The sequence below is a fragment of the Dysidea avara genome, chromosome 5 (genome assembly GCF_963678975.1).
Source record: "Dysidea avara chromosome 5, odDysAvar1.4, whole genome shotgun sequence".
In the NCBI taxonomy this organism is placed as follows: domain Eukaryota; kingdom Metazoa; phylum Porifera; class Demospongiae; order Dictyoceratida; family Dysideidae; genus Dysidea; species Dysidea avara.
Genome location: NC_089276.1, coordinates 19914554 through 19940816, shown reverse-complemented (window position 1 = coordinate 19940816; position 26263 = coordinate 19914554). Strand labels below are relative to the sequence as shown.

The 26263-nt window shown below is 37.4% G+C and overlaps 1 protein-coding gene and 1 pseudogene across 1 annotated transcript in view; one reads left to right on the top strand and one right to left on the bottom strand.

The window, feature by feature from the left end:
- Positions 1–26263, top strand: part of LOC136256290 (uncharacterized) — a 220142-nt gene that overhangs the window by 22858 nt on the left and 171021 nt on the right. The window lies entirely within an intron of this gene.
- On the bottom strand, positions 10840–14836 carry LOC136256277 (uncharacterized; annotated as a pseudogene).

The window sequence follows — 26263 nt, the reverse complement described above, 5'->3', positions numbered from 1 at the left end:
ATATTGTACAGCTGTACAAAGTGATGAACTAGGAATCTTCCTTGTATTTTGATAGTTTGTAGTAGCAATACGGGTTCACCTAGTTACCATATTTAACCTACTAAATGCGACCTTCTCATGAAAACCTACCTAGTTTGTACAATTTCTAAAGTTCTTTGGCATTACAATTTTTAAATAAAACCTATGAACTGAATATGAATACGTAAGTGTAGAACTGCATACAGTAGTACTATACAAAGCAGCCTAAATTACCTACCTCTTTAACATTGGACTTCAGTAGCTCTACATTTTTGTGCAGGCTAATGGCACTATAGGGATACTTTTCTCTGATGTGTAGTAAACAATGATATGCATGCAAAAGCTCAGACTTAGAAGCCATCTTATGAAATGATAATCTAGATAGGCACTATTTTCACATCATTGTACCCACAAGCAATTCAGCCAAATGTCACAGCATGGTGAATACTACACTAAACTATACATTAAGATGAATGCGCATCAGAAATGTCAAACAATTATGTTGTGTCCTAAACTTCTAATACTGCCAAGGTCAAGCAAAATATACTTGTATAAAGTGTTCTATAACTGCCCAATATAGAACACTTGTGCTTGTGTGGCAAATGTAGACCACTTTTTTCCTTTGATACTCCCACACAAAGTAACATTGTGATTATTGGTAAGTACCCCCCATACAAGCTCTACCTTCCTGTAAGTCGGAGTGGCCACGCAGAGCACTCTGTTCCAGTAATCGGTAGCTATAGCTGGCATGGCTGCTTGATGTCTAGTAGTCTAGCTCGCACATTTTAGCCATCTCATTCAGTTGTGCACATTCATCACTAATTAAATTCTTGGCTAAATAACTTCCATTGCATAAATTTAACAATTTTACATATGTTTACTTTCAATGTAAATAATACAAGGGAAGTTAGTAGGCTTTGAAAGATCATTTTTCCATGAGTTTCCTGAAACAAGGAAATAAATGTAATCCAAATGTTTTTGTAGTGTAGTACAGTAGATAAAGAATGTTCTTAAGCAGCAAGAATAAACCCTTCTGGTTCAATTGAGAGAGATCATCTTTATTTAACCATAAAATGTAGTGGCATGATTTTATTCATTGTTGCAGATTCTTTCATAATACCCATGTAAGGGTTTGGCTAGTTAGTGTTCAAAGTGCTCATCAGGGGCGTAGGAAGCATGGGTGCCATGGGTACTTGGGCACCCATAAATATTTCCAGTGGTGTAACTAACGGGTGTCAGCACACTGTACTTATATATTACTGAAACGATCGAGATACTCTAATAGAGCAGTAAATAACTCTAATAAAGCAGTCATAGTATTCATTCAGAGTAGTGTAGTCAACTATGTAGTTATAAATATTGTAGAATATTATGCAGCCATTGTTTTTGCTTTTTATTTATTGTTTTTTTTCTCCGGGGTATCCAGCACCCCTTGCCACCACCCTAGCACTAGATGTTGAAGTGCTAGCCAAAAGAAAGACTAAAAAATTTATTGGATTAAGGGAAAGGCACCTGACCTTCTATCAGAGCAAGGTCAAGAGCCCTATGGCTGGCTGGGCAACCACTGTGGGAGCGTGCTCCCCTGAGAAAAGCAATTGCTGAACGCAGCAGCGAAAAACTAAGGCGACAGCGTAGCCAGGCCATAACACTACTGTAAGGAACACCCCTTTTCAAAGACAACAAATAGGCCAGACATTTGTAAACAACATTAGTATGAGACCTTTTAGCTATCAGCTATCAGCTCGAAACTTTTTTTTTTGGTCTTCAGCTTTACCACTCAGCACCCATAAGTTAAATATCTTCCTACACCCCTGCTCATCAAATTTAGCTGACTTGAAATCTTAGACAGATGGTGTTTCACGAAGCAAACCTGCTCTCTTTACTTCAAGAATTAATTCATCATCACTTCTCTGCACATAGTGAAATAAGTTGCATATCTCCTCAAAAACCCACATCTTCAACTGAACGAAGACCCCTGCCTCCTATCTTGCATGGCAAATACAGGTGATCAACATCTGAACGAGGATGAAAACCATGAAACAAACATAAAAGTTTCCAAGTTTATCTATCCAACTGCCTAAGGATACTTACAGGCCAATGAATAATTGCAGCTGTGTAATGCACCGCAGGAATAGCAAATGTGTTGATATCCTTAAACTTATGATTAGCAGATAACTTTGAAAATAAAATTAACGACTTGTCATTTGTATTCAGCACTCCCTTGCCCTTCAAGTATTTCATGATTTATGTCAAAGTTTTCAAAACATCTAAATATTTGTAAGTTTCATCATGTGATAAACTTTTGATAAACTTTTGATAGTATTTCCTGAAGGAAGTGCTATGCCATCAGAAGCATAAACACTGTCCCTTTGAATACACACTTTGCAAGACATAATGACATACCCATATCAGAACTAAAAAACTGACTGTGTTAAGTAGTGATTTAATTCCTTCCACATTTTTGGCAAACAATTTCAAATTGTCCATGTATAGGAGATGATTAACAACATGGCCAGTAGTCAGTTTATATCCCAAGGAGATCTTTTTGGTTTGCCTGGTAGGTGTGAAAACTGACAGTTTTTTATTCATAAAGCTTGATCACATTATTGTGACACAGGTAGAGTTTCATGTCATACCTCGATGGTCTTTATCTAGATTCCTTTCAAACCACAAAAAGGCAGTCCTACGATGGTTACTCCATTTACATAGCAATTTCAGCTCATTCCTTCAAGGGGTTTACTTTGTGGACATGACAAATATTCGATCTAATTTTATGCAAATAATTGATTATACCTCCATGATTCTTTTATCAGGTTCCCACCAAACTTGGTACTGAGATTCACATTAATGAGTCCTTTAAGTGTGCCAAATTTCAGCTTGATCGGAGTACATGTTTGTATTTTATGGCAGATTTTGCAAAGTGTGCGAAAAGAAAAAGTAGAAGAAAAAAACCCAAAACTTTGGCTGTTCGTATCTCAGAAATGGCTGGGGAAAGTTTCTTCACATTTCATATGTAGACTCATCTTCCATGTGGTCACTTCTGTACCAACTTTGGTTCCAATGGGATAAGAGATAGGGGTGGGCGGTATCTCGGTTATATCGTAAAACCGCGATATTCTGATGTAACGATACCAGTATCGTCAAAAATTCTTGGAAACGATATTATCGCGATATCGTGATTATCGCGGTGTTCTTCAATAATATTCGTATTAGCTAACTACTGTAAACATAGTGATGCTGTTTAGCTCCAGGAAAGATCGAGATACTCTAATAGAGCAGTCACCTATATATTCTAATAGAGCAGTCACCTATACACTCTAATAGAGCAGTCAAGTAACTTTATAGAGCATTCATGCGAATATGAAAGTAGCTACTTAAGGGACTTTATTATTTTGCATTTTTATTGAGGAAAAAATATTTCTGCACATTGTGGCATTATAGCTAATAAAATGTGCATGTGTGAATGAGCTCTTGTTGCTATAGTTAGCAGTCATTTAGTCATGGATGGGAATCTGTAGAACTTCTGAATTTATGTCATTCACTTGGGTGTGTAAGACACATCCTCTCCATGCTTAATTGTAGGTCTAGCTAATGTCTATATCTCCATGCATAGTTCAATAAATGGTTAATGCCATGTACATGTATTTTTGCACATCCATCATGTTGCTGCAGGTTATATCACTTGTGTAGGTAGGTGTAGTTTCATAGTAGAGCATCTATCAAAATATGAAAAAATATCGTGATAATTAGTAATATCGTGATATTTTCCCCATGATATATCGTGATAGTAAAATTTCAATACCGCCTAGCCCTAATAAGAGATCACGGAGCTACATATGCATGAAAATGACGTATTCTTTCTTCCTGTCAATATACTAACAGTATTGTAATCTGCTTCTTGGGCTGCATGACACTCTACTGTACATCTTGATATACTTCTGCTGGGAATTACAGCTGTGCTTCCTGTTTAATAATTGAATATTATATAATAATAGTTATACAGATACAATGTGGAGTCTACAGAATTTATAAACCCTCAGGCCCTTAGTAGCACCCTCGCTGCGCTCGTGCGCTACAGCCTCAGACTTTCAGGTTTATAAATTCCGTAGATTCCATAATTATTGTGTCCGTATAACTAATTTAGACTCTATTTACTCTACAAACTATTTAGTTACCTCTTTCATTTGGTATCATTAATGAGAGGTTGACAATTCTCACGAATCTCGGTAATCTTACAGTAACCTTAGCAACCATCAATGTGCGTGTGATATAATTAAGTGCTTGTTTGGCATCATCATTCATAGCTTATGTATATCACACAAAAGGAACTCACATTATCATTGGATAAAATTAATATACATTGGTTGATTGCTATAGAGTTATCGTTGAAATGAAATGGAGGCTAAACTTAGCCTTAGTGAGTTTTTAAGTGACAAGTTGTTTAGTTTTATCAGTGAGGATACGTCACCTATTAACAGCCACGCTGCTTGTGGTAGTGATAATGTGGCAGATGAACTGGACTTACTACTCTTAAGAGCAATAGAGAATTTCGAAGACTCTAATGACCAAGAAACTTCAACTGCTTCAAAAAGCAGGCCATTTGGCATTGCGCTTAGTGTGGAAAATATTGAGCAAGTAATACAAAGCACAGTTCCTGAGAGTACAAAGAAAGATACCAAGTACTACGTTTCCATTTGGGACGAATGGGTAGTTGCAAGAGGAAAAAGTACAGGTACAATAATACCATACCTGAAAGATATGAGTTAAATCACTGGATATGCTACTTTATTCTGGAATTTCGGAAAAAGAATGGAACAGAATTTCTGCCCAACACTCTACACCACATATGCTGTGGGATCCTGAGATACTTAAGGATAAGTGGAACAAATGTTGACATATTCAAAGATAAAGAATTTATCAAGTTTTGAAATGTTTTGGACTCTGAAATGAAAAGGCTACAAGCATTAGGGTTGGGAACAAAGCAGAGGAAAGCTGAAGTCATTAATTGTGAGGATGAAGAAGCCATGTGGGTAAAGGAAATCCTTGGTGGTGGCAACCGTCAGCCTCTGTTAAGCACAATGGTATATATGAATGGGTTATATTTTGCATTGCGAGGTGGAAAAGAACACAGACAACTGCAACACCGACCATCACAAATTACACTAATTGAAAAGCCAGGGGAAAAGCCTTATCTACTGTATAAAGATGATGTCTCAAAAAACAATCCTGGTGGACTGAAAGGCAGAAAAAATAGACAAAAATTGTTATGCACCATGCATACTTGGAAAATCTAAAAAGATGTTTTGTTCTACTTTATAAGCTCTACAACAGCCGTTGCCCACCTGAACGGCCATCTAATAGCTTTTATCTCCAACAACTTAAAAACCCAAGTACAGATTTGTGGTATTCCACTACACCAGTTGGTCATGCTACACTAGAAAAACAATTGGTAGAATGTGCAAAAGTGCTGGAATGGTGGGATACTATACTAACCACTCACGTAGAGCTACTATTACAACCAGACTGTACCAACATGATGTGGATGAACAACAAAAAATAGAAAGGACTGGATATTCTATGTAGCACAGAAGCTGTACGAAGCTACAGAGAACCTCAACTCACCAACAAGAAAAAGTGTCAAGTATTTTGAACAATGAGAAGAGGAATTTCAGTGCAACAAATAATGTACAACATAATATGCATGTAACGCAGGAGGACAGGTGCATCATCATCTATCTCTTGAGTGTGCTTCAAATAACCCTGCCCCTGTGTTCTAATTGTTCATCAGTATCTATAACCTTCTCCAAGAAGGCTAGCTGCTACAGTTTATCTGATCTTTATCTGTATAAAATATGCATATGGTTATTATTGTACACAATTACATTAATACTGTAAATCTCTGATATAGTATTGTGAATTGTTGTTATATTATGCCTGAAGGCGTGGAGTATATTATTAGAAAACAAGGTGGAGTATATGAGATTTATTACCCACCCAAAACAGCTTAAATCGAGTCTGAATAAATAAATAATTTACAGCCAAGTACAATAGATAATAACAAATTTACATAATAATGATTAAATTAATAAATAATGAATTAATGCTTGAGGAAAATACAAGAATTATGATCTATGTTGATCAAAGACACAAGCATAATAATTATGCCTCTCTGTGCTGGTGAGTGAAATGGTACGAGGATTCCATTTAACACCAATCAAAACAACATTGCACTGGGATGTATTCACTCTGTGGTTTGCTCATCGATCAGATAGAGATGTCAGATCCTAGAGAGATGATGGGCTGCAAAGCAGATGTACAACGGGTAGTGCCAATTAATCAGGTTACAGGTGTTTTATCACAGCTGCATGGTTGTTTACAGGTGGTTTATTAATAACACTAATGCCAGGTTTCACCAGTTCTTCAGCCTGTTGAAGAGAGGGCACTGGCAAGATAATGTAAGAAGGCTGGAAGTAAGTCTCTTATGAAATACTGTACAGTCAAGATACTCTAATAGAGCAGTCATGTAGAGCTGAGCAATAGTAAAAAAAATATTGAGTATTGTGAGATATTTAGCTTCTACACTATTGTGATGGATGTAACACTTCTAAATGAGTAATAAGTAGTTCTATTCATGAACCACATTCTTATCTTTTCATAAGAAAGGATCAATAATGAGGTGTAAACAATGTATAAATTACCAAGTTTGTTCACAATATTCTCAACTGTACCAGCAGCTAACTGTTAATCTGTCATTGAGATACTATCGTGATACACATCGTTAGCGTGATATTTTCAATACTGTTGATTGTCTTGTGAAAATTTTGCTATTGCCCAGCACTGCAGTCACTTAGATAAACAAATAAATAAATGAATAAATAAATAAATAAATAAATCAGGTACTGCATGGATGATGCTAACAAAGCCTTTATTATAGATTAAGCAGAATGGCATGCATAGAACCTTGCATGGGAGGGTCGATTAAAGCAAATAATGGTTCTAAAAAGCCATACAGAATGCAACTGTTCTATAATAGTATTGGACAGTTATAGAACACTTTGATAGACCACAATTCTATATGTGACCATCTCAGTGAAAACCCGTCTAGTTCACACAAGCATACATTTTGAGAAAAATGAAATTTTAAAAAAAATGGTGAAATTAGCTACGCATTTTGCAAAGAAAGTTTTAATAGGGCCATTACTCAAAGAAGGAAGACTCAAATCAATTAAACTCATACACCATCTTAATTGCCTACTCATGGGGAGTTTGAAAGTCTTTGTTTAATTTTTGTAACCCCAATGATTTTTGTGTCACGTGCGTTTGTTTTGGATGCAGTAGACGTAAGCAAAATAATTGCTGCTTCTTCAATAAAACTGCCTTCATACGCCTATGTGCAAGTAACTGCTGGGCTAAAACTAAACCTTGGTTGATCTGCCCATCCATGGTGAACATTGTAAGCCAATCCAAATGGAAGTTATAGCTGTGAATGTAGGCACTTGTAGTTTATTTTTTAGTATAGTCACTGTACAAATCGATTTCCTTACTCTTCCTACTGTCTAGTGCTGTAATTCCAAAACTACTCACCACAATCAATTGAAACTTTGATGAACCATTCCTTAAACAATGCTGATAATGCTGAGAAAATAAAAAGAAATTCAGAAGTTGTATGAACTAGACGGGTTTTTGCTGAGATGGCCACATATGAGGTAGTTATAGAACTGCCAGGCCTATTTGCAGTCTAATAGCATGGTTTGAGTGATTAGTTACCTTTTCTGGCCAGTACAACCAATCAACCAAGCCAGCCTAGGTTAATGATCCTAGCTGACTGAACCGGTCAGACTGGATTTAAGACATACTTTAAGGTTTTGATGATACTACATTTTGTTCACATAAACTGACAAGTCCTAGGAATATCACGGAAATATGCTTATTAAACTTTTAGTCATTAAGAAGATGGACTAGACTGATCCAAGTCCACAAAACAATTAATGTAGGTGCAGCACCGGTGTGCAATACCTGTTCTACTAGTGATAAGACCACTTCATGAGTTATCATGTGTCTTGTGTGTGTACCTCAAGCTTATAGTTCTTTATAACAGTTAAAATACTGCTTAGGCTCATGCTATACGTTAAATGTAGCACTCAGCTTCACCCCATACTATATTTGTCTTGCACCTACTTTTTTACGTGCTTGACATATAGCACTCACTGCAGTAGTTTAACTCTTACATATACAGTAGCAGATGTTGTTTTACTAACAACTATTTGAGGTACATGTGTAGCTAGCCTATGGAACGCCGTTTGTAACAAAAATAACTGAATTATTTCGTCACGAATTAACATTATTTCATGTCCAAATAAGAAATCTTATGGCGTCTCTATATAAACTTCCTATATAGTGTCTAAATAAACAAGTTATCTCGTATCGAAATAAAACTTATTTCGTGTCCAATTAAGTTGAGTAATTTTACTTTAGGCGCTTGCACTGCATTGTTATTAATGCGCACTTAGCATTACATCGATGGATCAACACGAGTTATGGGGATGGGAAACATTTTTTGAAGAGCTTAGCTCGTTTGTTCAAGTGTCAGATAGACATTTAGGAAATTGTACTGAAAGATACACTCAGTATGCTTCAGAGAGAATGGTTATGTACATTCATTTTGTGTCTGGTATAAAACAGCATATTCAGGATGGAATAACATCAGTTTCTCAGCAAAACAGAAGCATTTTGAGCAATTATGTTAGCGAATTAGAATCTTTGATCCTTCTGTTGACATCGCTGTGCCAACAATGGCAAAGATACCTTGATGTTAGAGAGAGATTACCAGTGTCAGTGGCTTATATAGAGCCCCATCAGAAGATGCAATAAGAAGAGGAAGACCACGTTTTGCAGTGACAGCAGATCAGTTGATTTATTTACGATCTGTTCATTTCACATGGACTGATATAGCATCACTGCTAGGAGTGTCTAGCATGACTATATTCAGGAGGCAGCAAGAGTATGGACTTCTTGATGATCCAACTGAAACAGTAGATGATAGTCAACTGAAGATATTGTTGTCAGATTTAAGGAGATCTTCTCCTCAACTAGGTGAAACCATGGTGATGGTTCATCTCAGATCATTAGGTTACAATATCCCTAGAGCCCGTGTTCGTAGTGCCATAAGGGCAACAGACCCAATAAATACAGCACTTCGATGGCAAGGTGCTGTTACTTCCAGGCGACCATACTCTGTCCCTGGACCCAATTCACTATGGCATATTGGTACATATAGTGTGTAGCTAAAAGTTAATGTAGAAAATGTAAGGGAAACATTGTTACAGTACTTAATTACATTTGTAACTCTTTCCTTTACCATAAGTTTATGCACCTATTCAAGTTTTGCCCCACCTACTCCCATGCGGGCAAAGAGGGGAAATAGGGGTGGATTTGACCAAATCCCAAGTCTAATTCACCTACCTTGGGGCAAAATTGTATGTCTAATCACCTCCTTCCGTCATTGAATTTCTCAGTCTTGTATTAAAACCTAGTCTAAACCCCCACAACTGGGGCTGAAATTTTGGTCTAATCCCCTCGTTTGCCCACATGTGGGTAGGTGGGGCAAAACTTTGATAGGTGCATTAGTACATGTGTTTATATATTGTATTACATGGCCATCATAAACTTATCAGATGGATATATATATCAATATATATATATATATATATATATATATATATATATATATATATATCTATATATAGATATATAGATCAATAGTTACTCACGCAGGGATAGATGGATACAGTAGAATGATTACATTTATGAAATGTTCAACTAATAATGAAGCCACAACTGTATACAGGTTGTTTTGACATGCAGTTTCTGAGTATGGGCTTCCATCTCGGGTGCGAACAGATCAAGGGGGTGAAAATCAAATTGTTTCCCAACATATGTTGGAAAATCGCGGAGCTCATCGCTCTAGTATAATGACTGGCAGTTCTGTTCATAACCAGCGAATAGAAAGGTTATGGAAGGACATGCACGAGTGTGTCACCAAACTATTTTACCGATTGTTTTATTTCCTGGACGAATTTGGTATATTGAACCCTGATAATGAAGTACACTTGTTTGCTTTGCACTTTGTCTATGTTCCTCGAATTAACCGATGCCTCTCAGCCTTTAAAGATGGTTGGAATAATCATGGTATAAGAACAGAGCACAATCAGTCTCCCAATCAACTTTTTGTTGCTGGAGCAGTAAGATTACGGCTATCGGGACTAATTGCTGTAGATTTTTTTGAACAAGTGCCTGTTAATTATGGTGTAGATTTAGAGGATGGTCTTGCTGGAGGTGACTCAGATAGTGAGGGAGTAGCAATACCACAAATCTCTTTCAGGTTGACTGATGAGCACTTTCAATTATTGCAGCAGGAAGTCAACCCCCTGAATGACAGTGAGAATCATGGAATTGAACTGTATGAAAAGACTCTACATTTTATATATGACACTGTATCACAAAACCAAGACATTTATAATTAAGTATTCAATTTGATGTTTAAACAACATTTACAATTTTGATAAATCAAAAAAAAAATGATATGTCACAGTCTTGAGCCTGTCAGTCACTTGACATGCATCTCCCAACTGAGCTCATCGTTGAGGACTGAACTAAATAGATCCTCAAATCTTGATAGGAATAGTTGGTTAACAGCTCAAGAGAAGACCCACAAGTGTGGGTCCTTGGTAAGCGGGCAATGCCATCACTTGAGTTGAAGCTGACCACTATAGGTCCAGACATCAAGGCTGAGCTTCCTGTAGTGAATCGTAGAAACCTCGGCTTCATTGTTGAAAATTGGTACTTCAAGCACTTCAAGTACTTTTGCTGGGGTAGCATTGGCAGCCATATACAATGAGTGAAGTTCTTCTAAAAAATACGACTACCAAAATTGTCGTTCTTCCAAAGGAATGCCACTTGTAATCATTGAATATGCTGCCATTGGCTGCATTTGAAATACAAATTTCGCAGTGCTTGCTGTGGCTGATTCGATATTTTGTGGAGTAGGACACACTCTACACCCAAAACGGCTAAGAATTGACATGATGGCAGTGCCAGAAATAAGAATTCATCATTGACTGGTCAAATGTCCTAGTAAGATTAAATTTGGTAGGTCATTTCCAGATTTGATTGGCCATCTTGTTTCCTGAGAACAGCAAGTGGTATGTAGCTGATGTGCTTCTGAGGACAGCATCACCGGATATTATACTATTGGACATCATGTCAGCAATCCTTCACAGGTCACCAGCATATGGAACACCTAGAAACACTTCTAACTCCACCACATACACTTTAAGAGCCCATTTTCATATGGGCTTCTATTAAATTTGTTAATCAAAAATGTGTGCATTAACTAACTTATGACTAACTACCTTTCAGCATAATGACTAAGATAAAGCAAGTGAGCTACAAACATCTATCAGGTTAAACGCCACAACTTTGGTAATAGCCACACCTCATCACCATTAGAAGAAACGTGCTCCAGTACACCACCACATAACTGTGATTCGGCCACAGCAACAACCGCTACCATCCTTTATGTTATCCATGTCGAGCCAGCTTACCCTTGGCCATGTGACACGATTATGATGTGATTTATCATCTGATATTGCTGGTTTCCACTATTTTACTTCAAGATTAATCGCTTGGTATATCTCTGATGTCAGTAACGTGGAAGGGGGCATCACTCCTGGTCAATGTGGCTCAACTGGATCCCGCCAAAAACTAGACACAAGTCGCTGTAAATTCCTTCACTCAGTAGATTTGAATATCCTCTAATGTACATTGTCTAAATGCTTTCAATCTTCCGAAGTCTTCACAAAACAACTTAAGGTTAAATCCACCAATGTGTGCACCAAAATATTAGAATACTGTTGTCTGTGGTCATGTGGTAATGTCCTATGGGCCCCCATCATCACTGGGATGTTGAGCACTATGAGGTATGCTATCACCTTAATGTGACATCTGTTATAGCTTGCTTGATTTTTAATTTGTGAGCTTTTACCAACTATCTTGCTGCTTGTTGGACATTTGACCGAACAAGCCTCCAAATAGTCAGTCAAAACGTGATTTTGCTCAGAAAATGGCCGATGGCCGACTGTTATTTCTGGCACTGGATGGTATTCTGTGCTTTAGAAAAGCTTGAACTATCTGTTGCTAATGCCTTTTTTATTTCCCCTGCCTCACAGACACTGAGACTTTCTGTGAAAGCTTCTATCAACATGCTTGTGGGAAAAGAAATCAGGGAATCTAAAAGAATGGAAGCCAGGGCCGGGAATGCAATCCTAGTAGGCATAAATCCACTAACAAGATAGCCGTGTGAAAGTACAAGGCCCAGTGTTGGCATCAAAGACACATCCATGTTGGGGTGTAGACTGGGAACACTAGTAAACAGCTTCCATCAATAAAATGCTTGTATGCCTCTTCCCAAAATGCTGACAGCATGTCACGATGCACACCTCCAGTGTCTATTGCCATCTCATCTTCAAACTCAATGTAGATTGGGAACTCTTTAAGAAATTGTTCACTACAGAAGACTGAGCTTCTTAACATGGTCAAAAATTTTAGCACAATTCACAGTGTGAGCCTGGCCTGGTTGAGGAAATTTCTCTAAACAATACTGTATACGCTTGGCATCAGCTAAAATGACAAAAGAATTCATTACTTAATGACAAAATTTTTAATATTGAAACATACCCTTACCCTTTTTAAGTATAGAAGTAAAGGTTTCTTCAATTGGGTTGCTGGAAGGCTTGCCACTCTGCAAAAAAAAAAGAAAGAAAAAAAAAAGTGATGTGTGCTTTGTACTACTTTGAAAACCATGTGCCCAGTGAATACGATATACTATAGGGAATTAACCAAACTTAGTTTTCGTTTGGTATACATACAACATTATTGGGGTCTACAAAAATATGACAATAGTACTGTGGTTATGTATTACTATGTTTGTAGTAATGATCGAACTAATAGAACGTGGTACATGATTGACTACACATGTCAAGCAACAAGTACAAATGAAGGGGTCTGTGGGAAAAGGGGACATGCGCTATTTTGGATTTTTAGTTTTCAAAAAAAATGGAATAGCATTTAAGACATGTGAATAAAGTTGTTACTAAGTATTTATTAAAAGTCTTATTTATTTTGAAAAATTACTTAAAATTCAATGTACAAAATTCTATTTAATGTCCACCATATATGGTTACCAAATTTTTTAAATGGTACTTGTCCCCTTTTTGTTGCTGACCCCTTTATTAATGAATAACACATTCAGAATAAGTAGTGCATTACTCATGTACTAGTGCATTAACAAAGGAATATAGCTGGTCTGCTGGAATTTTAAGGGTGCCGTGCATAGTTACAGTCAATAAATGATACTGGAAGCTCTGGAATAACAACAACTCACTAAACAGCTGGTATTCCAATACACACACCTTGTTTATCTAGTACATGGTCCTTATTTCTTCACTCCACAAGCCACAATGACTGATGTTGACAATACCAGCAAGATTCAAAGATTTTTGTTGAAATCAGTTACATCAGTGGTTGTTATTGTAAGGAAGTGTGCCTGAATCATACTGCAAATAATGGACAGAAATATCTTCTGGACTATATTCCATCTGTCCATTACATTTTCAAACCAAAGCTCTACGCACACGTCCAAAAAAAGGATCAATACACAACAGATCAGTCAGTAACTCTAATAGAACAATCAGGTAGAAGTTCGCCATGAACTGCTTTATTTCAATACTTGTACTTTTGAGTGTAACATCATATTCAGCCACAGTAGTAGAACACAAAAGTACTGGACTAGGAACTACATTGGTTTGTATTTCAGCAACTTCCTTCCTTATAGGTGAATAGGGTACTTTATTATATTACTATGTAAAATCTTGTACAGTGTTACTAATCAATATGTGCAGCTCTGAAGTAAGTACTTGAAATTGGTACTTAATTGTTACTTGCACTATCAGATATTTTCAAGGTGAGTATTAGTTGGTATTGGTACAGCCCTAATTCAATAAGAAAACCAGCGTAGGAAGCATAGGTGTCTGGGCACCCATAAATAATTCCAGTGGTGTAACTAACAGGTCTCAGCACACTGTGCTATAGTATATATTACTGAAAAGATCAAGATACTCTAATAGAGCAGTCACACTACTTTTTTTTTTTGGTCTTCATCTTTACCACTGGGCACCCATAAGTTGAATATTTTCCTACACCCCTGACCTAAAAGCAAAGCTTACATTAGTTACGTGTGGGTGGGTTTAAGCCAGGTGCACTCTAGCCTTCAGCCAGCTGTTGGCATACGCCTTATTAAATTAAGCACAGAGCTGTTAAATGAGAGAAAAGGATAATGATTTTATAACATACCTCAGACAAACTCTGCAAGATGTCAACATCATCTGAATAACACACAGTTAGCAGGCAGGAACAATTAATTCCACACTGATCAAGTTTTGCTGTAGAATCACAAGGTATTGCTTTGCGGGGAGCAACAGTTTCAATGCAGAAGTTCTCATTCATTTCTCCAGCACAAAACGTATATTCATACAAGGTCTGTTAACAAACACCAAAACTAGGAGGACACTTTGACAAGTAAAACAAACTAACCTTTGTGCATTGATCAATACTAAAGGTTCTTTCAATTTTTGTATTGTCAGGAAGCCTGATCGATATCACAATAGAATGTGGAAGGTTGTGATGGGTGGTAAACTTTGGTCTCAAATGATTTCTCTAATCAGCAAGTTTCTAAATAACAAGTGCAGAATCAATTATGAGCATAAAAAAGACATATAAAAGAGCACCTGTTCTCTTAGGGCTATCATTCTAGCATCTTTGTCCTTAAAAGATTATTGTAACAAAATTGGGTATAGCATATTACAAACCTTATGTCTGTCAATGGCAAGTGATTCTTCATATTCAGCATCTTGCTGGGCTCTGATCTGCCTGAACTCTTGTAAGTCTACATCAACCTAATCAGCTAGACAACTTAAATGCAATTATCACATACAGTATCAGTAACCTGGCGGTAATCATCACTTTGGTTGTCCTCGAGACGTCTATAACCTGACTGGGCGTGGGTTGAAAATCCTGATTCTGTCTGGATTTGGCTTGACAATCCTGATCCAGTCTGGGTTTGGGTTGACTGACCTGCACCCAACGCAGTATGGGCTAATCCTGATTGGGTGTAGGATGAGCTCTGCTTCGACAAGCTGGACTGTAATGTCAAATGAAAATACAGTTACCACAAATACCATATAACTTTACAATTCTAACCATAGCTGTAGACATTTGTTCAGTTAAATCAACAACCTCAACAGCTGTAGGTCCTGGTGGTAAGTCGATGTTGTCATCCCCGGTATCCTGCAAATGTACATTGTAATTTAAATGGTTTACTTAGAAATGAAAGCTTACTTCAGCAGACTCCTTGCACTCTAAAATGTATAGAGATCCTTTAACAGCTTGAATTGAATTAATTATTGCATTTCCATCTTGAGTTTGGTTGGAATTTAGCACTAAAGTGGTCTTGTCACAACAAACAAGGTACTGAAAAGTATGCAGTGGAAGATGGCTGAAAGCTTCTAGGATGGCTTTTTTGACTTGAAGTGGTGACATAAATCGATAAACTTCCAACACAACAATTCACTGTGAATGACCTAGCTCCTTCCGATACTTTCCTTTAGGTATGCCTTTACTAATATCCTCGACAACAATTACAGAAACTTTGCTTGGCTTGCAACGCACTCCTTTCTTCTTTTTCTGCTGGGCTAAAGTTACACAAGGCTGTGTGGGATCAAATGCATCTGACAGTTGAATTCTCTTTGGTGAAGATGACGATAATGAAAAAAGCTCATGTAGCACCTCACTGTGTGCTTGGCTGGGTTTCCCAACATGGCCACAGATCCTTGTAACACTTGAAGTCAAATCCTATGAAGCACACACATACAAGAAATAAATACCTTTAAAATTTCAAATAAGGAATAGGGATTGCTGAAAAGAGCCATGAAGAGATTACTTTAGTAAATCAACAAGGTTTGTGGTTACTAAACCCGTTTGACTCTGTTTACTTCAATCCAAGCAAATGAGATAAAATAGGGATTAGTGGACTTTTAGCCAAAATTATTGTTTATTAACTCCAGTGATCCAGTCTGTATCGTAACTTTTTTCAGTGATCCCTATTCCTTATTTTAAAATGTCTGTAACTTTTATAAATCCATTTACATATTAACTCAGTTACGCAAATGGTTGCATAACTTCCTCCATATGGCATGGTAGTTGCCAAGGAAAAGAAATAGAGGTGAAAGAACGTTTATGCTTCTAACAGCTAGCATACTATGCTGACGAGTATTGGTTTTCAACTGGGGATTGTTGCCACCAACTGTGGCCAGAAACAAAGCATAGTTGGGAGCAAAACACTCTCACTGCTCCGTTTCTAATCCCGCACCTGAGATTCATAAATCTGCATTAATGCACCTATCAATGTAATGCTTGACTACGACAGATGTGAGTTGAAGGTGTGGAAATTGATTGCTAAATTTCCCCGAGGTGGTGGGGGATTTGTTAACACACCAGTGTTACAGTGTGTGCCTTCAGAACATTTCTTGGATGCTAGCTACTACATTTGTAGTACTGAAGCACACTATAGAACCAACTTACAGTTGGAGTATAGATTACATTAGCAGAATTGTGTGCATTTCCCCTCCTAGCCCCCAGTTTCGCTACTGGGGAATTTGTTGGAGGTATGTGATGGTTTGTATTGCAAATACTTCACAGTAGGGTATAGGAATTGTAATTTTTAAGGATACAAATCCCCACCTTCCCCCATCTCAGTTTGTATCTGTAGTATTCAGGGATTACATTGATAGGTGGATAACAGTACAATTATTCTCAGTAATTGGCTTATAATATACCTGAGCATCAAAATTCTTTGGAAGAGAGCCGACGGGTGCAGCGCACTGTTCTCCTGAAGATGGGCCTGTACATGTGTGCGGCCTGGGCTCTGGTCTGGGTTGTGGCGTGACAGTTAACCAGTCGCTGTCAACAACTTGATCTGTATCACTTATGTCCACAAACTTTCCCCATCTCTGGTTCTACCTCTGCAAGATGTAAACGTTTTTGTGTGGTAGCTGTTGTCCACGTGGACAGGAGAAATATGCCAAAATGCCATTCTTCTCCAATAGCTCCATCTCCCTCTCTACCTCATACACTAAACTTCCAGAACTTATAAACAATGGCTTGCATGAGCCCTGCACTTCGAACAACAACCCTAACACCTTCTCCTCTGTCATCTTAGCAGATCACATACAACACGTGACTTTATAGCGCCTCGATCATATTTATTTTCTTATCTGGACATAAAATAAGTTTATTTCGACACGAGACAACTTGTTTATTAGACACTATATATAGAGAGTTTATATATAGACATCATAAGATTTCTTATTTGGACACAAAATAACATTAATTCGTGATGAAATAATTCTGTGATTTTTGTTACAAACGGTGTTCCATACTAGCCTTCCATACAATTTACGTGTATTCATATGGTAATAAAAGACATATGTTATGTCTATTGTATGATTTGTTTAGGTTACTAAAGTGAATTCATTATTGCATTGCTACATTATGAATTCAAACAATACCTTCAACAGCTGCATATACCTGTAGACTTGTAACTGACTCTTGCGGCCCAACCCATAACCTGGTATCACTCAATACAACACATGGAGTGGAAGCCTTTTAAGATTGAGACTTACAAAAGTCACTGATCATCAATTGTGTCACAGACTTGATAATAATTATAATTAATGATAAGATCGTATAGTCGATGAGCAATTATACCTGCTGACTAGACAAACAAAGGTATCAATTTGTTGTAGTAGTGGAGCGCTTAAGTAGCGTGATTCTAAAAGTGAAGTGAAGGATGGATAATCTGTATATCGAAAGATGTTTACTGTAGAAGGCAAACATTTTTGTGGCTATTCATAATTTTATTACTTATGTAGCCACAAGTACAAACAGTCTTGAAAGGTTTCTATGGATTTGATTTTGTATGGAGTCATATAAACCCAGGCACACAAGATAAACAACAAGAGTTAACATTAGAGAGGAAGAGTGTCTAACTCAGAATTAGTGTGGAGTCCATGTCAAGTCCATAGACAAGAATGACTCCATTTAGCCTTTCTTGTACCATTACAGCTATCAAAAGAAAACATTTCACTGCATTTCCGGTACACTTTTTATGTATTTGTTTATTATATTTTTGAGCAGATACGGTACAGCTCAACTATGACTTCATCATTTCACACAAGAACTTGCATAATTCTATGCCACGTTTATACGTGGCTCACGTCTGTGTACTCACCTCACTTCTAGTGGAAGGGTCTCGTGGAAGCACTTGTGGTCTGATTAGAGCAGAAAGTCTCATGGAAACATGCAATATTCATTATTGTCGTGGAATATACAGTGGAACACCACGTAGTGAAATGTAAGATAACGTGTACCACAATTAATCAGTATATATATTTGGGAACCACCATTCATGTGATTGCCTAAATAAAACCACAATCACAATGTGACAGTCACCTTTAGACTAGCTGTGCTCAACAGGCCTAGGTGTATAGGGTTTATACCACCCAGCAGCACCTTGATAAGTGAGGTAGCTATCTGAGATGAGTTTGTTCATGGATATGATGGCTTGATAATGACTCTGGTTATATCCGAAGTTATTGAATCCAGATTTTATGTAGTGCAATGGATGCCCGATGCTTCTTGAACATGAGTCTGCAACAGAACATTCAAGTAAGTGCGAGAAATATAATATATTACACTGTATACAGCTGTGCGTGTACAGCTATAGTAGGGATGACTCACAAAAAAGCCACGCAAATATCCCAGCTATGGACATCATCTTGCGAGTTGACAGGATACAATTTAATATCATTGACGTTTGCGTGGGATATATTTTATGTGAAAATTATATTTTAAAGAGTGGTTAGCTGCAGTTCCACGTGAAATCAAGCGTGTTATCATGCGTGGGATACCATGCGTGTGTGAAGTTATAGTTAAACTGTACTGTAACACAGATGGTGTGCCCAGGAAAAAAAATAGACTGCTGGAAAAGTACATATAATTATGGTTATGTAATGATTTCACATGCTGTGAAATAATCATACAGTTTGTTAGTACTGTATATTAAGAGATTTGTACTTTCTTGTCCAAAAATATCAACCTAGGACCAGTCTCACTTTTCCATCATGACAGCTTGGCAGTATTGGTTAGGCATGACCAATCCCAAAATGTCTTCAGACTGGCCCCAAACCTTAACAAAGAGTTTCAATTTATAAATTTAGCTGAATTTTCTACTAACTGACTGTCTGGCTGACCTCGTGATGCATCCAGCCAAGCATAATTTGACAATGGATAAGGTTTCACTGTTCAACACTCCTTGGATAAGGCCCAAGGAAACCATCATTTAGAACAAGAAGACAATGCGAATATTGCAACCTTCACAGCCAAAGAGGAAAAACGCTTTCATAGGTGATATACAGAAGGTTTTAATTTACATGATTCAAGATATATTCCCTGACTTCAAATTAACCACCCTGAGGCAGATTTTACTATGTATTCCACTGAAGCCAGCTTGCTTGATTTTTCCCAGACACTAGTCCTCCTGATGCTGTTACAATTTGTGATGACTCTTATGCCGATAACAGCAAGTTTAAAAATTCTGAAACAGGAGAGGCTAGTGCAAACACTACTAATTATGACATTACTAGTACTCTAAGTAGAGAAAATGCTATCGGAAACCTGATTCCAACTACTGCTTGAGAAGGTTCTGCAAACCATACAGGCAATGTAAGTAGTGAAGCACAACCGAATATCATATCCAAATAAAAATTATCTTGTTCAGTATGTACCAGCTTCCCCAGAGAAGAAGAAAGTATCACAAACCAGAGTTACTGGATTACGGGTGCAGAAAGAATTGCCATTTTGAAAGACAAAGAGGAAAAGAAGCAGAAAGAAAAGAAGAGAAAGAAAAGTGGAAACAAGAACGATTAAACAAAAGAAGGCAAAAGGCTAAAAAACGAACACAAGAAAAGAAAAGAAGTGCTACCGTAAAGAAAACTGGTAGACAAAACAAGGGACCTTCTACTGATAATGTGTCAACTGCTGTAGCTACTGTTACAGAGGAAACAATTGATGATACTACAATATCCGATAATGGTACTGGAGGTAACTGTGGGTATGAATGTAATGAATGTCTGGGAAATTATCGGCAAGATTTAGTGGAGAAAAATGGTACTGAGTGGATATGATATGGCTGTGGCCAATGGTTACATGAAGATTGCATTGACAAAGTTGTGAGTGAAGATGGCAAAGAGAGTATGTGCTCTAATTGTGTTTTGTAATGTTATTGTTTTGGTAGAATTGTGAAATGCATTTTTATATTTGTACTGTATTGTAACATGTTGTTTAAAGCACTTATTGTAACCTAAACTAATTGTTGCCTCAAATGTGTAGGTGTGTGGGCTAGTTGTAGACATAATAGCAATGGTGATAAATTTTTTGTGTACTTTTGACACTAATGCACGAGTGACAATAATCGATCTACAGTATGGGGAATGTATTGAGTGATGATAATACATATGCGCCGACAATCCACAATGTCCACTTCAAATGTTTATAACTGATCAAATATTCAAGGTTTGAGTGGGATTTTTTTTGTAGGACAACTTGAACTACTATGGCATGAACGGATGAAAGTCGGAACTTTATAACTCTTACCGCATATGTGGTCGCTCCCATGATATCATTCATGCCGATTATTGGCAGCTTGTGCTAAGCATACACAATTATTATTATTGAGGACAGAATTATAAATTGTACTGTATTGCATGTTTTATTTGAATATTTATAACATTATTGCAATACTGTAATAGAATGCACATTTTGAGGACTTTTAATAGAACACACATCAAGACTCACGGTAGTAAGTCGCGTGGCCAGTTAGGCAGAAACGCACACCGCAGACAATAAATTACATGACCACTACACGTGAGGATTTTACAGGAACGAATGTTGTCAAATTCGGCCTGTCTGTAACTCACCCGTCACTTATGCTATCCCTCTGAAACTCCAGAGTTGAACTCATCATGTCACTAGTAACTACCACACAAACAGTGAAGCAAATCCATGTGGACTGTTTCGAGATCGAGATTGAGATTGCCAACATCAAAAGGGGAGATTTTGTTTTTTATTTATTTTTTATTACTTTAATTTTTTTTTGCATGTGGTTAGACGCAACCATAGGTGTATGCCTTGCATTCTTTTGTGCATTCCGAACATTGATTGTCTGCTATTGCTTCAATATTCTCTCAATCGCCTCAAGATTCACATCGTCGATTTTGCCATACATCATACCTTACAGTCGTAATTTCAGCACCAATCAAAGTTTCATTCATCCTCAGTCGGCGTAGAGGCCAAATACAAAACTCATATTGTTGTTTTCCACAATACTCGCTTGGTATGTAGTGCAATGTGTATTTAAACTGTCCTAAAAGTTTCATTGAGATTGTTACATATATTTTTGAGAATGGCTAGTTTGTAATTTGAATTTAGTCGCCCCCACATAATTTTCTCTCTAAAAACACCACTTAAGAATTTAAAGAATGACACGGAACACAACTGAGGTCATCGGTTATTGATGAACTGGGCTGTGAATAGTAAGTGTAGTTCATCAGTGCACATAGCTATAAAAGAAATGTGCAAGAACTACCCCATCGTTCAAGAATGGCTAGTTTAAGGAATTTGAATGTAGTCACCCACACGTAATTTGCCATCTAAGGGCATGGCTTAAAGAATGACACAGAGCACAACTGCGGTTAACAGTTGTTGAAACAAGCTGCAAGTATGTGTATTTAATCAGTGCATGTGGCCAGCTTAAAAGGAAGTGTGCACAACTACCAATAATTTAGAATTGTCATCATGCATTTTATAGTACACCCCACACAAAATTATATGGGTACACATTTAGTTACAACATACAGAGGACACATGAATCAGTGTTCACAATGTAGGAATTGCACAATAATTATGGCGATATAACTGCTATGAAAATAATGTCTCCACTTCTCCAGTGGTCCGCCATGGTAGCAGGTCTCACACGACGGCATATTCATCCAAATACAGATAAACAATGGGAGTAAGTGCACTGACGAGTTTGTATGACTCTATTTGTAGAATCCAGATGAGTGGGTGTGGCTCCAGCATGTCTCAGCAGTTAACACATATTCTTGAAATAAACATGTACTAGAGTTGCAGCAGTATAGTATTTAAGTACAATGATACATAGTCTCCATTGCATCACTATCAAATGACACTAAGTGGAGGATATTGTTGCATCTTTAGACTAAGCATGTACACTCCATCAGTAAAGTCAAGGAAACCTGTATTAATGGCCACCAGTATAGAAAGACGATCTCTCTTGAAAAACCAATTCCAAACTGAGAATTTATACACTGCTACCTACATATTGAGCAAAAGTGGCAATAGACTAGTTGGACTGTAACTTATACACACGATCTGATCCTGTACATTCTGTCAGTGGATGAGATCCACTTGGCCAAGACAAAATGTGATCCAAATGTCCTAGTGATCCGGACTCAACCCACTTACGACTCAGTGGCACAACGGAACTGAGTATTTATAAAGGAGAGCATAATTATATTTATTTCAAAGATGTGTAGACACATTACAAAACATTACAACATGTGTATGCAAGAAATGCTATGTACCATTTTAGCTTTCCAAATTACCATATTATGCACAGACCAGTCAACAATACTGCATAGTGCCCATCAGTAAACCTGAAGAGGAAGAGTTACGAAAAGTATAAATGCATATAAGTATGTACAGGTAACAATTGTTATTAATGGTTAACAAATATACACTGGTCACTTTATGGCCGCAGATTGCTCCGTACACAAAATGGCACATTCAGGGATTGTAATTAGATGGCTCATGATGTGTCACTGGTAAGCAGTATACTGATATGGCTACCATTTATACCTGAGTAAATCAGATAAGTAGGTGCAGTAAGATGGTTACTTTTGGGACTAAATGTTGTTGGCTTAATAAGCAGGTAGCTGCTTTAGCAAGGCATTGATTTAACCATATACACTGTAGATGTCTCACAGGTAAATTAAAAGTTGGTCTTCTTATAGAGAGGCAGCCTTCTGTACAAGTGGCCACCAAAATAGGTTCACTGTGGATGAAAGCCAGGCATTGGATATTTGGAATTTCATATGTTGAAGGCATTCCAGGGCTTCTGGTAGTCTAAAATCTCACCACAGTTTACTCAGGCAGTGTTGTGGTCACCACTAAACCACTGGAATGCTGTGTTATTTTTGCCTTATGCTTTTTAGTAGAACTGAAATGGATATTCTGAAAAAATATATCCTATGGATAATACTTCATCAGGAGCTTATAAGAATCAAAAATGAAAATTCTTACACTTTGGTCTGACAGCCAACTTGGAAATGTCCCATCTGTGATCCTATAACCTATGTCAGGAGACTCAAGAGCAGTGCCTTTGGTGCTAACAGATGGTTGCCCCCTTACTGCCAGCATTCACTGTCTCATATGCTGTCCGGGGATGTACTCACAGTGGTTGAAACCGACCACCACTCTGATAAAATAGCCACCACTACCACTCAACAACCACTACAAATTTACCTCTGACATACAAAGTTAGGGCCCCATACTATACATTCAGCCCAACCCTATCTCTTCTAACCACCACTATTCTAAACCTGGACACATCACTGGCTGTCACACACTAAATCCATCTCTATATCCAGTTAGAACAGCTGCATTGCAGATCCTTCTCACCAATTGCTTAAGGCTGCAAAATGCAGCCACCTCCTTAATAAGCTAATTCAGAGAATTTTGTCCCTCAACAATGACCAGTTTTCACTGTACTATTAGTGAAGGATTAAGTATCAAGATAGGCCTACCAAGATATACATATGCTACAACAGCATCTCTGTACAACCTCCAAATATAGCAATAAAAATTTCACCCTGGTCCAGTGGCTAATAATTGCATACTGTCATGATAGAGACTCCTCTGGCTGTACAAAATATGTTACCATGGGAGTATGCACTAATTACGCCTTACGTTTTACAACACAAATACATGTATGGTTAAACTCACTGATTATGTCTCAGTGGCACTAAATCTCTTCAACATGTAAAGACAACCTTTGGGTGATGAAACAACAGCCTTAAGATTAAATTCTCACAAAGATCACAGTCCATAGTTCTGGTGCACTTATTTATTAGTAATATAAATTTTAAAAGGATAAGGACATAATTACTCGTCCCTCTATTGTCTCTGGACATACTCGCCATTTTTCTACCATTCTCATTTCATTTCACAAGAGCTCGTACTGATGTGAGCTGGGTTGTGGCTTCTCTGCTTGAATTAGCTTGAAGATACTCTAATAGAGTAGTCAATTACTCTAATAAAACAGTCATGTTTCTACAAGGGCTTTATTTTAATATTGTAACAGTCTGTAAGTAGCTAGCAATTTAACTACACAATGTAATGCTAGGCAGAAGTTATAACTATGTTGTAACTTTGATTGCTGTATTTATGACTGCTCTATTAGAGTATCTTGATCGTTTCAATGCAGTGCAAGATGAAAGGTAAGGGTTTACTAGTTAAAATGAGTGTGAGTTGACTGCAGCTACATGCCACTAAAATTACAGTTGTATTTTGATATTCTGTCACTGTAATCTAAATTAAAAGGGGTTTCTGTCAAAACCATGGAGACCCACCTACTGTTTTCAACAGTGAGAGTATGCTTATTCTAACAAAAAGGTTTGAAATGCCACCCAAAACAGCTTATAGCTGTAAAACAAGTGCGTGCCCAAGTAAAGCAGAGTTAACTGTGACAAAAAGTGATGATATAGTGCGGCCACATGTGAGGCATGAAAGTTGTAAAATTAATATTACTCAGATAATACAATATTATTGTTAAAGTGTTAATGAGAACCATGCGATGCTGCTAGTTCTTAAGTGTGTGAGCATCTTCATAAATGCCACACAAATTTGATTCTCAATAAAGCAACGTGTATAGATTCTCTGATAGCAATAAATGTGACCGGATTTGCGAAAAGGTACCTTCTTCACACATAAAATTTGACCCATTTTCTCAACTTTCAAACTTTGCAACTTTTGTATCACAGCAAGCACTTGTCTGTAATTTTCCATGAGTATGCCTACATTATGTTGCTACATTTTGATAGAAAAAGAAAGTCAATCAGTGCAAGGAGTCAACATATATGACATTTTGTTTGCTGGTATGTCAAATGTGTGGAAAAGGTACCTTTTTGCAAATCCGGTCACAAATAGTTTGTGTTTGGCTACCTTTGCTACATACAGCAATGCTATGAACAAAGGAAAGGCGGCCAAACTCAAACTATTTATTGCTATCAGAGAATCTATGGACATTACTTTATTGAGAATCAAATTTGTGTGGCATCTATGAAAATGCTCACACACTTAAAAACTAGCAGCATCACATAGTTCTCATTAACACTTTAACAATAATAATTATTGTGTTATCTGAGTAATATTAATTTTACAACTTTCATACCTCACATGTGGCTGCACTATGATATTATCACTTTTTGTCACAGTTAACTCTGCTTTACTTGGATACGCACTTTTTTTACAGCTATAAGCTGTTTTGGGTTGGATAGGATGTTCAAGAACAATCTACTATAGAATTTCCATTGGTTTGGTACATCTATGAAATTATCAAGACACACGGTAGTGTGTCGTGCGGCCCAAGGAGCCGGCGCGCCACACCCGTGAGTATATTGACAGGAAGAACGAAAACGTCATTTTCACACCTTTGTATCTCAGTGATCACTTATCCGATTGGAACCAAATTTCCTACACAGTTGCCCGCCAGCCAGGGGAGTCTACATTCCAAATTTGAAGGAAATCCCTCCAGCCATTTCCGAGATACGAGCTGCCAAAGTTTCGTTTTTTTTCTTCGTTTTTTTTTCTTCTTCTTCGTCTTTTCGCACACTTGCAAAAATTTCTATAACAAGCAAACGCGTACTCCGATCGCCATGAAATTTGGCACACAGAAAGGGAGTCCAACGGCGAATACTAGCATCAAATTTGGTAC